Source organism: Centruroides vittatus, unplaced genomic scaffold (genome assembly GCF_030686945.1).
Source record: "Centruroides vittatus isolate TY-2023 unplaced genomic scaffold, ASM3068694v2 contig_905, whole genome shotgun sequence".
NCBI classification, from domain to species: domain Eukaryota; kingdom Metazoa; phylum Arthropoda; class Arachnida; order Scorpiones; family Buthidae; genus Centruroides; species Centruroides vittatus.
Window position 1 is genome coordinate 1,219,739 of NW_027122595.1, and position 13,444 is coordinate 1,233,182.

At 35.0% G+C, this 13,444-nt stretch overlaps 2 non-coding genes across 2 annotated transcripts; one reads left to right on the forward strand and one right to left on the reverse strand.

Moving 5' to 3' along the window:
* The first annotated feature begins 11,856 nt into the window (after positions 1-11,856).
* On the forward strand, positions 11,857-11,929 carry TRNAA-AGC (transfer RNA alanine (anticodon AGC)). The gene has a single exon. It is a non-coding gene; the product is annotated as a tRNA-Ala (tRNA).
* A 316-nt stretch (positions 11,930-12,245) lies between these two features.
* TRNAA-UGC (transfer RNA alanine (anticodon UGC)) lies at positions 12,246-12,318 on the reverse strand. Its single transcript has one exon. It is a non-coding gene; the product is annotated as a tRNA-Ala (tRNA).
* Between the last annotated feature and the right edge of the window lie 1,126 nt (positions 12,319-13,444).

The following is a 13,444-nucleotide window of genomic DNA, read 5'->3' on the forward strand; positions in this document are numbered from 1 at the left end:
TCCATACGCATTACACTAATAAGAGAACTCATGCCAGATTATTGATGAATAAAATCATTCAGTTGGGGAGATCTGCCAAATTACGTAATCTGAGAGATTATTTACGTTTATTGAAAACTGTGGTTTTGCCCTCTTTGTTATATGCTTCAGAGATTTGGGGTTTTAATCTGACTAATGGTGATGGTATACAGACTGAATTTATTAAAAACTTATTTTATTTACCTCGTTGTACACCAGGTTATTTAATTATGATGGAATGTGCTTTGACCCCTATAAAACTTATAATATTTAGTAGGATAAGAAATTGGATTAATAGAGTTTCTAAGCTCGATGATTATCGTCTGAGTAAGGTTTGTCTGAAATTTATTCTTAACAAAAAGTCTATAGATTGGACACGTTATCTTATTGATACATGCAATAATCATGGTATTAATTTTATTAATGATGATTTGGATCTAATGGACTGGTCTCTTCTCCTTGTAAACATTTTTGATAATTTTTTATATAATATAAATGAAAAAATAAATAAAAGCGTATATAATTGTTGGTATAAGAATTTGAATGTTACGTTTTTTGATAATTCTTTATATAATCAAGATGTTTCCCTTAATATTTTGTGTTTATTTATACAGGCTAGGTGTAATTCGTTAAACTTTTTAAATAATTACGCGAGAGAATTGTGTAACTTTTGTGTTGAGAAAGAAATTGTGGATGCCTGGCATATTCTGGCTAAATGTGGGCATCTTAAAGTGTTACGTAAAAAAATTTTTGGTTGCAAAGTTCTTACCAGGTCTTTTTTTCTTAAAATTTTATCAAAACCTTGTTATAAATTTAATGTATTTTGTTTTCTAAGAAAATCTGTTAAAAGTTTGTTTTAGGGGGCGTGATTCCTCTACTATAAATCTAGCCTTGTTGCTGGTGCTGTTTGGGAGCATCTGTCAGTGCTGTGTCTTCGATACTAATTTTTTTTCTATTTATAGGTAAGCAATTTGCCATTTTGGTTTCTATTTTTTGGTATTTTGTATTATATTGACAGATGCTCCCGAACTTTAAACTTTATTTAATTACTGTATTTGATTTTGTAAATTTTATATAATTTATTTTACAACTAAATTGTTATTTATCATTGTACAATTTTGTTTGATTATGTTTATTGTATTTAAGTGTTTTGTTTTGGGAGATGGTTTTGCTCCCCGCATCAAGGAATAAAAATCCAGTATGCGTAATAAATAAATAAATAAATAAATAGAACTAGTGCGAAAAGGGGGGTTAGGTTCCAAGAATTAAACAACATGCTGTTAAATCCTTCTTTAAATCGGATTTATTATTCACAAGTCGAAAGGCAATTACAAATAAAAATAACAATATACTGAATATTATACTGTAAAAATATAAAATAATTTATATTGTTAATTTAAATTAATTTAAAAACTTGCTAGGGGCGCCCCTAGTGGCCATTTTTGGCATATATTGATAGAATCCGGTTTTTCAGCTTTTTAAATTTTTTCATGGATAAAATGCTTATTTATCCATTAGAATTAGTAGTTGATGGTACTCGTGCTGAGATTATCATTATAGAATGAATAATCCTCTGGTAAAGAGGATTATTCATTCTATATGATGATCTCAGCACGAGTACCATCAACTAGTAATAGTTTTTATTACATACACGAGGGTTTTATTTAATTCCCGAACCGTGTTAGAATGAACCCGTGCTATAAAAACACCGTGCTATACGGGAAATGTTCCCAATTCTCGAACCGTGTTAGAGCGAATCCGTGCTATAAAAGTACCGTGTTATACGGGGTTACCTGTACCTAAAAATTACTGGTAATATTAAATCATATAATTCTTTTAGTACGTCTTTGTTTAGATCGTCACTAATTATATTTTTCATGTCTAAGAGTGACTTGCCAATACACTGGATACGAATATAAATATTGCAATTCACTAAATAATTTAGATAAATCAAAAAATTCTCCATACAATTTACTTAATACAGTGTTCCGCGACCGGTGTGCCGCAGCACACTGGTGTGCCGTCACAAAGTGAAAGGTGTGACGTAAACTTTTACATATTCTATTAATTTCAAGTTTTATTTATATATATATTTTTTACCACAGTTACTGTGTTTCTTATGCTTGTTTTTCATTCTCGCCCCAGCACTGATGAAATAAGATGATGTTAATACAATAAACACATGTCGTCCCGTACTCACTAGTTATACATCCGACTCAGGCAGATCTTGAGCAACACCAAATAAAAACAAGAATAACAGTTACTACGCAAAAACAACATCATCCTAAATCTGCCATAGAAAGATTAATCCTTCCACGTAAAGATGGCGGACGTGGCCAGATCGACAAAGTTAACCTCCACTACAAACAAATAGAGACACTGCGAGAGTTTTTCTACAAAAAACAAGAAACATCACAGTTACATAAAGCAGTAACTCTAGCAGACTCAAATAATACACCATTAAACTTACATTCACAACGTATGGACACGACACAACATATAAATAGCATAGACACCATTAAGCAATCATGGGTGCGAAAGGCACTCCATGGCAGACATCCCTATGACCTGGACCAGGATTCTGTTGACAAAACTGCGTCAAACAGCTGGTTGCCGGGCAGGCAATCATGAAGGATTTATGATTGCCTGCCAGGCAACCAGCTGTTTGAAATTCTGCCCCTTAAATGTTTTTATGCCGCTCCCTTACGGTGCCGCCTCTCTGCATCATAGCACCGCACGGCCCTGCGTGCCTCAACGCAGGATCAGGTCATAAATACTAAAAACTACAGAAAACACATACTCAAAGATACTACACTCACAAATGACACATACAGAAAATGTCACATCATGCTAGAAATCATACAACACATCGCTTCTGGTTGCAAGCTCTTGGCACAGACAGATAATATATATAGACATAATCAAGTGGCAAATACATCAAGAGCTTGCAAAGAAACAAATTATTAGACATATTACTAATAGGCCTACATTCAACAGACAGTATTGGAAAACAACACGCACAAAATGTACGACAGAGCCATAATCACAAAACAATTTACCACAACAGACCAGACATCACACTCATTGACAAACACAATAAAATCACATACATTATAGACATATCCATTCCAAAAACTCACTGCACTGAAAAAATCAGAAAGTACACAGAACTCGCCCAGGAAATAAGGCATCTATGGAGGATGGATAGGGTGCTTATTGTACCTGTTGTTCTCTTTTCTACAGGTGTTATATCACACACGCTACACAAAAGCCTGGAAAAATTAAAATTGAATAGAAACATATACATCACACTACAGAAGGACACTATATTGAATACATGCCATATTGTGTGGAAATTCCTAAATACAGACACACACTAACACACTTATTTAATTTTTGTCTTGTTTTGAAATTACTATGCCTTGACTCTGGTCCGGCATAGTACACAGCCACCGGTGTCAACCGAGTATATCTCACAAAACCCAACATAATAATAATAATAGATTTATGGCATTACAAAATTCTATTAATAGTATCATATCATACGTTTTTACGGGGAATAACATTTTGGCGTGCCGTGTGGAGTGATGTCGGGTTATAGGTGTGCCGCGAGTAGAAAAAGGTTGCGGAACACTGACTTAATATATCTTACCAGGGCAGTGTTTGAAATTCTGCCCCTTAAATGTTTTTATGCCACTCCCTTACGGTGCCGCCTCTCTGCATCATAGCACCGCACGGCCCTGCGTGCCTCAACGTGTTGTGTGTTTGCCAATTTATGTTTAAATATTTCGTCCTTATAAATTGATAAACGTGAGTGAGAACGGGAGAAACTGAAGTGTTGATATGAACAAAAAGAAATTAAGGACTCATAAACTTCATATACGATCGAGACAAAGATGGAAATAATTAAACGTTTTGAAAACGGTGAATCTTTTGCTTCAATCGGTCGTTTGTACGATGTAAACAGATCTACAGTATATTCAATTTTTAAAAATAAGTGTAAAATTAAGGATTACGTTCAAAATTGCGGAAAATATCTTCAAAGATTGTTTCCAAAAGACACGGCATAGTGATGGATGAAATGGAAAGATCTTTGTCATCATGGATTAATAATCAACATCAAAATAATGTTCCTCTGAGTTTTTCAATTATTCAAGCTAAGGCTCTTAGTTTGCATGAAGATTGGAAGACTAGATTAAATGAAGATTCTAACACGGTGTTTCAAGCGAGTAATGGCTGGTTCGACAAATTTAAAATGATATACGGTATTCAATTAACTCTTGACAACTTTATAAAGAAAACACCCGAAAGCACTTAAACACGCCTCGTAACTCCATTATGTATACATATTGATAAACAAATACTGGTTTTTGGTGCATATTTTTTATATTCCTGAACTTTCGAACATTCAATATTCACACACACTTTCAGGAACCAATTATGTGCGAAAGTCGAGGGCCGCCTGTAATTCAAAGTACATTAAAATATGAAAATAATCGCGCAATATGTATTTATATTTTAGAAAATACAAGGAAAACGGCGCTTCCACAGCTTCCATGAACGGCACACCACTGGCAATAATAATTTTTAAAATAAAAATTTGTCCTAATATCTGAGTAAATTAAAACACAACTTGAATGGTTTGAAATGATGTAACACCGAAACGAAATTATTTTGAAATTTCTTTTTACTTTTACATGACATTAAATAGTAATATATATAACAGTGGCTTGCGGTCATTGGAAGCGATGGAAGCGCTGCTTCCACCTTCCAATGACCTTCCCTTGTATTTTATAAAATATAAATTTTCATATTTTAACGTACTGTACTTTGAATTAATTAAAATTAATATTTTATTATAACTGCATTATTTATCTTTTTCAAATTTCTATACTACATGTGAAAAAAACAAAAGATTGCTATTGTATATTCGAATAATTCAGTGGCGGAAGGAATGTCGAAACCAGGTCAGTTTCCAATCAGCCAGATTATATAAGCATTGGCACATGCGGTTTACAGAACACCAACCTCACCCGGTTTAGCTGGTAGAAGCTACACACGCATAAAGCATCCAATTTTATATCCCGGACCGGTTCTGGACTGTTAGCCGCCTGCCTGCTAGATAATCGGCCGCCCTTGCCCGATTATGTGAATCATGAGTAGACTAGATCAATGGCGGGCAACCCCTGGCCCGCGGGCCAGCTACGGCTCGCAAAAAGTTTCTATGCGGCCCGCAAGATCTTTAATAGATTATTAAATTGGAAAAATAACTAATTAATAGTTATTGATTTCCAATTCTTTGTAATTTTTGAAAATGATAAGAGAAATAAATGTAGTAATTAACTTTTTATTTATTTATTTCATATTTGCAGACTAAAAAAATTACGAGTCACAAGAAGGCGTCAATTAACTACCACGGACCGCGGAAAAAACGTAAAATTTATTCTGGCCCATGTTATAAAAGAGGTTGCCCACCCTAGACTAGATTTATAACTTAACCCAACCGATAGGAATTTACTGGCATGTTTTTATGATAGTTCTGTATAGTTGACAGGAGTTTTAAAAAATCCATTAAAATATTTGATATATTTATCCTGCGTTTATTCTGCTCTCCCGTCTTATATTACTTACGGATTTCAATGTTAAACCGGTGATATTACCGATTATAGTATGTCCCATCTGTAAGGGAATGCAGAAAAAACGTGTACAATTCTTGTATAATGTTAAAAAATTAACTGTTACTTTGGCAGCATCATTTACAACCAAATTTAATGAATGAGACGTACAAGGTACAAAAAAAAGCTCTAGAATTTATTTTCCTTAAATTTACGATTTATATATCCGTTGTCATAAAAATTTGTCTTTCCAATGTTTTTCCAAGACCACAGATATTCAAGTACAAAGTAACTGGTTTAGACTTATTTCTACTTAAGAAGTAATTAAATAATTAAGAGATTAGGGAATTGGGGACATAAATAAAACCCTGCCGAAAGAGTCAGAATTTTACTTAAACAAAAGCTTAATCGAACCAATCACTAGCTCAGTACAGTGGGGAACTGATTTCCGTGTACTCCTGGTATTAAAACGAATTAGTTAGAAAACAAATGACTAAGTTTAACATATTTACATCTATGGTGAGAAACGTTTAAAATTTACAACAGCCTCGTGGCGTCCTTTGAGATATACTAGTGATGCGACAAAAGAGGCATTTGACATTGATCGGTATCGGCACCCTCGGGATTTGGCAGCCTGCGTGCATGCACTCGCCTCACACCTACCAGGACGTCTCTGATTCCATTCATTAGCCACTCGTAGGGAGCTATTTCACTAAGTGGATTGTTTTAAGATTTAAAAAGTAAAGAATATTTTGTTATGTTTATGTACGTTTCTTTAAAAGTATATTCATACATTGAAGAATTTTTTGTACTAGGTATGTATATTCATCACACATTTTTTACACCAAGTAAGTTTTTTTTTATAATTTTAATTTTAGCCCTTATATCGTGGCTAGTGATTAAAAATTTATTTTAAAAAGTTTTGGCTCAAGACCATATTACGAAAAAGAAAACATTATTAAAAGAGAAAGACCAATGCCTAAATTACAGTAAATATAAATACATCAACAAAGAAATTTCGACATTTTGACGATAAAATTTATGACGAATGACGATTTTTTCGTAAAATTGAAGCAATTTGGAAATCAAAATAGAATAGAATTTAACATTGGTAGACAATACAGTAGAGAACCGAAAATCGGAATCAATTGGGGACTGGGGTTGTTCAGATTAGTGATTTGTTCCGATTACCCATTATGTACGAAAAAATACGTTAACCTGTCCGATGTTCAAATTTTTCTCCGTTGCGTGTCGCTTCGTGTTGAATTTTTCGTCGATTTTAAGCCTAACGAAAATTTTTATAATAATAATCGAGGCTATCGTATCGTTAAAAATTATTTCTGCATTTTGTACAAACAAAATAAATATATTGAAGAATATAAAAACATGAAAATTATATATATATATATATTTTTTTTTCAATAATAAATTTTCCAAGGTATACAAACAAAAAGTTTGAGTCCTTTTTTCTATTTTCTTCCTTTATTCCGGTCAGGAACCACTTTGCAGCTGGCGACATGAAGTCAAAAAAACTTCTAAAATAACGAACAAAATACCATTAGACGATTCACAACACAATTAAAAATTATCTTCGGCGCCGACCTGTTTCTGTAGGCTACGGCGCTTACAAAACATTAAAAACCTCAGTTCTGTACAAATACGTAAATTTTTGTGTGATTACTCGAATCCGCCAGAGGGCCTGCAGCTAAAAGCGATTATATAACACGGGTGCTATTGTGGAAGATTAACAGTTTTTAATGTTTTGTAAGCGCCGTAGCCTACAGAAACAGGTCGGCGCCGAAGATAATTTTTAATTGTGTTGTGAATCGTCTAATGGTATTTTGTTCGTTATTTTAGAAGTTTTTTTGACTTCATGTCGCCAGCTGCAAAGTGGTTCCTGACCGGAATAAAGGAAGAAAATAGAAAAAAGGACTCAAACTTTTTGTTCGTATACCTTGGAAAATTTATTATTGAATGAAAATTATACTTTAGAAGTAAATTTAGTATTAAAAACGCTCGATTCAGCACGACACAGTCCGACTGAAAATCGTTCCGATTACCGGGGTTCCGATAAACGACTCTCTACTGTATAAAATAAATATTGAGAATTATAACAAGATAATTACGATTAATAGATATATCTAAATTAATATATGTTATATGTTTTTTTCTCAAAGCAAGAATTGGCATTTAGAGGGCATAGGGAATTTATTGAATTTAATAAGAAAGTTCAATATGTAACTTAATAATATGTACTTAATAAATAACAAAGGTAATTACCTCTGTTATTTATTAAGTACGTCAGATAATTTATTAAAAATACATTTAAAGAAGTATACGGTTTTTACTGGCTTATCGAACAAACGAATACGAACGGGCCCTGACGCGCAATTAATTTATTGTCTCTGTAAGTTGGCTTCTTACAGAAACACAGCTTCCCTATCATCAAATGTCACGTCACGCCACTGATATTTAACACTCTTCCATCCCATTAAAACACAAGGGCAGATAGGACCAAATCTCAAGATGTAACTTTTATAATAAATAAAATGTCAAGTCGTATGGACATCGTCCCTATTGTTCCAATCCAGATCTGTGTCCCTGATAGAACAATATACAGTGATTCCTCGGTTTTCGTCGATAATTCGTCCGAAAACAATCGACGAAATCCGAAACCGACGAAAACCGAGGCAATTATTTCCATATGAATCAACGTAAATCCAATTAATTCGTTCTAGATACTCCAAAATACATACCAAAAACACATTTTATAAAGAATTAATATAGCGTTAAATACTAAAAGCAATAAGAAATTAATATAGAAACTAATCTAAAGGAAAGCAATGGAATTGTGTAGCTAGACGCGCAGGATAATGTCTTGTCTTGTAGAAGTTGGACATGAGCTTCTAGTCTATATCGCCTCGTGGAAAAGTATGACGTAATTGTCATGTTATAGTAGTTGTATGCGTTTATGATGGTCGTATCGCGGGGAATAATGCTTTCCGGGAAGTCCGTTTAGGGGTAACTGGCTCCTATTCAGGAATTACAGACGTGGAGAAAACTTCACGTGACCGGCCCGTCCTTGCGAAGCGCGAACTCACGACCGAACTCCCAGTGTTCAGGGAACGGAAACGTTGGCCAATGGTGGGCCGTCGCGGGATATTGCTCACAGAACGAGAAATAACACCACATTGAGCCGGGAAACGTGTGGGTCGCCCTTTGTTTTCGCAAAATTAGTAGCGAGGCCACTTGAGCACGCCGACGAAATCCGAGACAAATTTTTCACGAAAAAAATAGACGAAAACCGAAACCGAAGTAAACGAAAACCGAGGTATCACTGCAGTGGCGTGCCGTGACATTTGATGATAGGGAAGCTGTGTTTCTGTAAGAAGCCGACTTCCGGGGGAAATCAGTTAATTGCGCGCGTCAGTGATGGCTTAGGGTCCATTCGTAAGTGCGTGGTGGCAGAAGAGACGTACCTGACAAAAACCGACAAAAAAGAAAAACAAAGTAAACATATACTATGTAGAAAATAGTTTGCTTTAGGACAATCAGCCGTTCGGACATCCTGGGCGTCGATGTGGTTCTTCGATAGTCGATCGAAGGTGGCTCCGAGACAGTGGCGTTGACAAGTCTGTAGGGCACGGGGAGACTTCCTCTGTTGGCGTCGGGGACACGGTCTAAGTCCGAAGTGGCACGGGTTATAGGTTGGCACAATAGACGAGAAATTGTATTTTTTTTTTTTTTTTTTTTTTGGCGCGTTGACACACGGCGTTTTGGTTATTCGGAACGTTAATTAACCGAGTGCCAGGTGTCCTCGATTGTCGGGGATTATATCAATCTCCGTTCTTTGTTTCGTCCATTTGATTGGTCATTTTCCCTCAATCACGCTTCCCGAGTGGTTGATCCTGGTTACTAAACGTAACGAGACTCTTACCTGGAGCGGGAGAAAAGTCAAAATCGAAGATCAATTCGATCTTCCACCGATCATAGGACGACTTCCTTCCGCGATTTATGGCTTCTGCGTCGCAGTTTGATATAAACAATGGGTGTCCGACTACAAACGACTTTTACTTATATTTTTTTGAACTAATAATTTTTTCTCTACATTAACCGTTTTTTCACGTCTTCCATGACGGGTCAGACCTGTCAGGTACATGACATTTCCATAAAAGTTTTAAACAAATACTGGAAATGACAAAAATAAACAATCTTTTAGTTCTGAAATACAAATAATGCATACATAATACAAAGTGATATGATACAAGCAATGATAGAAAAACTTGTTTCGTTAACTTTTTATAAACTGACTCTATTCGGCGATTTTTTCCGCAAAGTCGTTAATTACTTTATCATAAAAGTCGCTGGTCGTCGACTCCATCAACGTATTTGTGAACTCCTTTCTATAGAAAGTTGTGGTCGGAGGAAAGATTGTGGTCGCTAGCGACCACAATCTTTCCTCCGACCGAGTGTTCCTGGCCAATGTATGAATTTGTTTCGTGGTCGAAAAACTGCGCTCAACATACGAACTGGTAGATGGTACCGTAAAAATTAATGATATTAAATCATATAATTCATTCAGTACGTCTTTGTTCGGATCGACATTAATTATAATACTTTTTATGTCTAACAGTTACTTGTCAATAGGCATATAGTCCGGACACGAATATAAATGTCGCGTAATTTAGATAAATCAAAAAATTTCCCATGAAATTTATTTAATTTAAAAAATTGAAACACGCTTTAAAAATTGTTTTTCATAATATTAAAATTTTTAACATCTAAAAGTAATATAAATTCTAAAGATTTTATGTTTGAAAATCTGTAAATATAATTACAGTATAATTTTTTTTTTTTTTAAATTATAATTAAATATAACTTTGCAAAAAAAAAAAAAACGTACAGTACATAAAAATAACATTGAATACTCTTTACTTTTTAAATCTTAAACAATTCACTTAGCCACTGGATAAGTAGCTATCTGACTAAGAGATAGAATCGTTAAAAGCGTTATACGTGTGTAGCTTCCACCAACTAAACCGGATGAGGTTGGTGCTCTGTACAGCGCATCCGCCAATGCCCACTGGCTGCTTTACACCATTCAGTCATTCTCGCCGTGGAAGCTGTCTGGTAAGCTCTTCCATTCCGCCACTGATATTCGAATATACAATAGCAATCTTATCGTTTTCTTCACATGAAGTATAAAAATTTGTAATAAGATACTTAATGCAGTTATAATAAAATACTAATTTAAATTAATTCAAACTACGTTATAATATGAAAATTTATATTTTAGAAACTGCAAAAAAAGTTCATTAAAATAGTGTAAGCGGCGCTTCCACCGCTTCCAATGAAAGCACGCTACTGTAATACTGTACTAATATTAGTAACGTAAATGTTGAAAAACTGGTACAATACTATGCTACAATGCAAGAAGTTCGATGACATTTAGCCTCTATATTCATGATTTAATTTGCATTAATTTCCATTGCAGTAATATTTGCGATCGAAAATAAAATAATGTTAGCAGCAAACAAATTACTACAGAAAATCTATTTAACTTAAACAATAAGACAGATTCAGAGCTAAACCCATCAAAACTAGTTTTTACTTAACCGCAGGCGCCGAATTTTACTCCGCCGATAATTTTCGATTGTCGTTTTAAAATAATTCGTTCATTCTGGTTGTCAGTTTTCACTTTTGTATTTCAGTAAATTCGAATGTGGAGAAAATTTCAGGTGACTTAGAGCAACGGGGACATAGCTTGATCGGTAGAGCACTCGCTTCGCACGAGAGATCGATGCTCGGCGTCTCCGTCTGCCGCTGTTATTTTTACAAACGTCCGCAATGAATAAATTTTTCGGCATTACAAAAAGTAGTTGGTCCTTCCGTTTCACACTTCTGAAAAACGCTAACGACGAGTACCGCGCGCGTATCTGTGGATCGGTTTACACTTCGCTTCATTACAGTGAAAGTCGTGTACGTACTTATTATCTGCAAATTGACTTTTGCCAATTTTATAAACCTCCGATTTGTCTCTGTAAGCTGTAGTGAAAGTGTTTGGAAAAAACAGTTGGCGAAGCGTTTCTCATTGACGCCTGCAGCCGATGGCAAAGCGCGCGTAGCCTACTTTTAGAACCTGTGACGTTCTTCGTTCGCAACTGCCTAACAAACGCCAATCGAGTGAACAGTTTACAGATGGTATTTCAGCCAGTTAGATGCCGGGGACGTAGCTCAGATGGTAGAGCGCTCGCTTAGCATGCGAGAGGTACCGAGATCGATACTCGGCGTCTCCACACTCGTTTTTTTAGTAGTTTAAAATTCCATTATATCGATTGTATAAATGATCGAATTCTCGAAATACTTCCGAGATTTTTGCTAAAGTTAGCAAATATTTCTGTCTGAAATTTAGATCGAGTATTCTGTCTGTCATACATGTGGCTGGAAACGTTTCCGTCTTGCAACTTTGAAACTTTTCGGTTGGCCAAAATTCTTATCGTTTCGCAAACAAAGTGCAAGTACACCGTCACTATAAAGTCGGTAGCAGCGATGGACTTGAGTATCAAGTCTCCAGGTGTTACGAAGCGCAAAGAAAAAAAAAATTTTATTAAATGGAGGCGCCGAGTATCGATCTCGGTACCTCTCGCATGCAAAGCGAGCGCTCTACCATCTGAGCTACGCCCCCGACGTTCAGAACGCCTTTACGGTTCGTTTGCATTCTTTCATTATCTACTGCCAAGTAACGTTTCCACAGTTGCTATCGATTATCTTCGTGTTTTCGGCTGAGCGATGCGGTTTTGGTGTGAAGCTTGGAAATTCTCGGATTGTGGTCACATTCGAAGAAAGGGGAGAATAAATGAAAGTGTCTGGAATCAGAACCGGTTTCGGTACGTATGCAGTGCGTGCATGATCGACGGAAGCCAAATTCTTTGGCGGCAGATAGTGCACTAAACAAATAGAATTTTTAATACTGTAAATATAATGATCAACAGATTCCTGCCGTTCATTATCTAACTGCTTTCAAGGAGAGGGCAATTTTCCGAATTACGTGTAACCTGCTTCTGCGCTTTCTATATTTGTTTTTAAACACTATGTGTCGAACTCCGTGATCGAGATTTAGGAAGGACGGATTACAGTTGAAATTTATACGTCTACAATTTTTTCAGATTGCAGCTCCATTCAAATAAACGAAAAGACACGCACTGACATTATTAATTTTAATATCCATATATAAATAAATTTATATATGCACATACGTATGTGTTATATTAATATATATATAACCATTGATCCAACTGTTTGTATATAATTTAAAATTTGTAACGGAATTCCTAAAACGCCCACTAACGGCGCTTTATTCTGAGTTTAGCCGAATTTATAATGGACTTCGTTAACAAGCCTCTTTTAGTTTCCCAACGGTAGAAAGAGTTTTTTTAAAAAAATAAGGATCATTAAAACAGAAATAAATCAATAAATACGCATTAAATTAAAAAAAACATCAAATATTTATTTTACTATCGTCACGACTTAATTAACATTATCGGCTACAATACATCTTTCCATTGTTTTACTTTCTTTTTTGTAAGTGACGATTTTCGAATGAGAAAGAAACTTTAGCGATTTCTTGCTTCGTTTTTTCAAAATAATTGCTTCGGATATAAATGTGAGTAATATTTTGACAGACTTTACAATATACTGTACAGATATTCTAATAAAAGTAGAATTACTGATCTAGAAATTTCTCACTGAGTAATCATAAGGTTCTTCGACTTAATTAATTATAACTCTTTCTACCGTTGGGAAACTAAAAG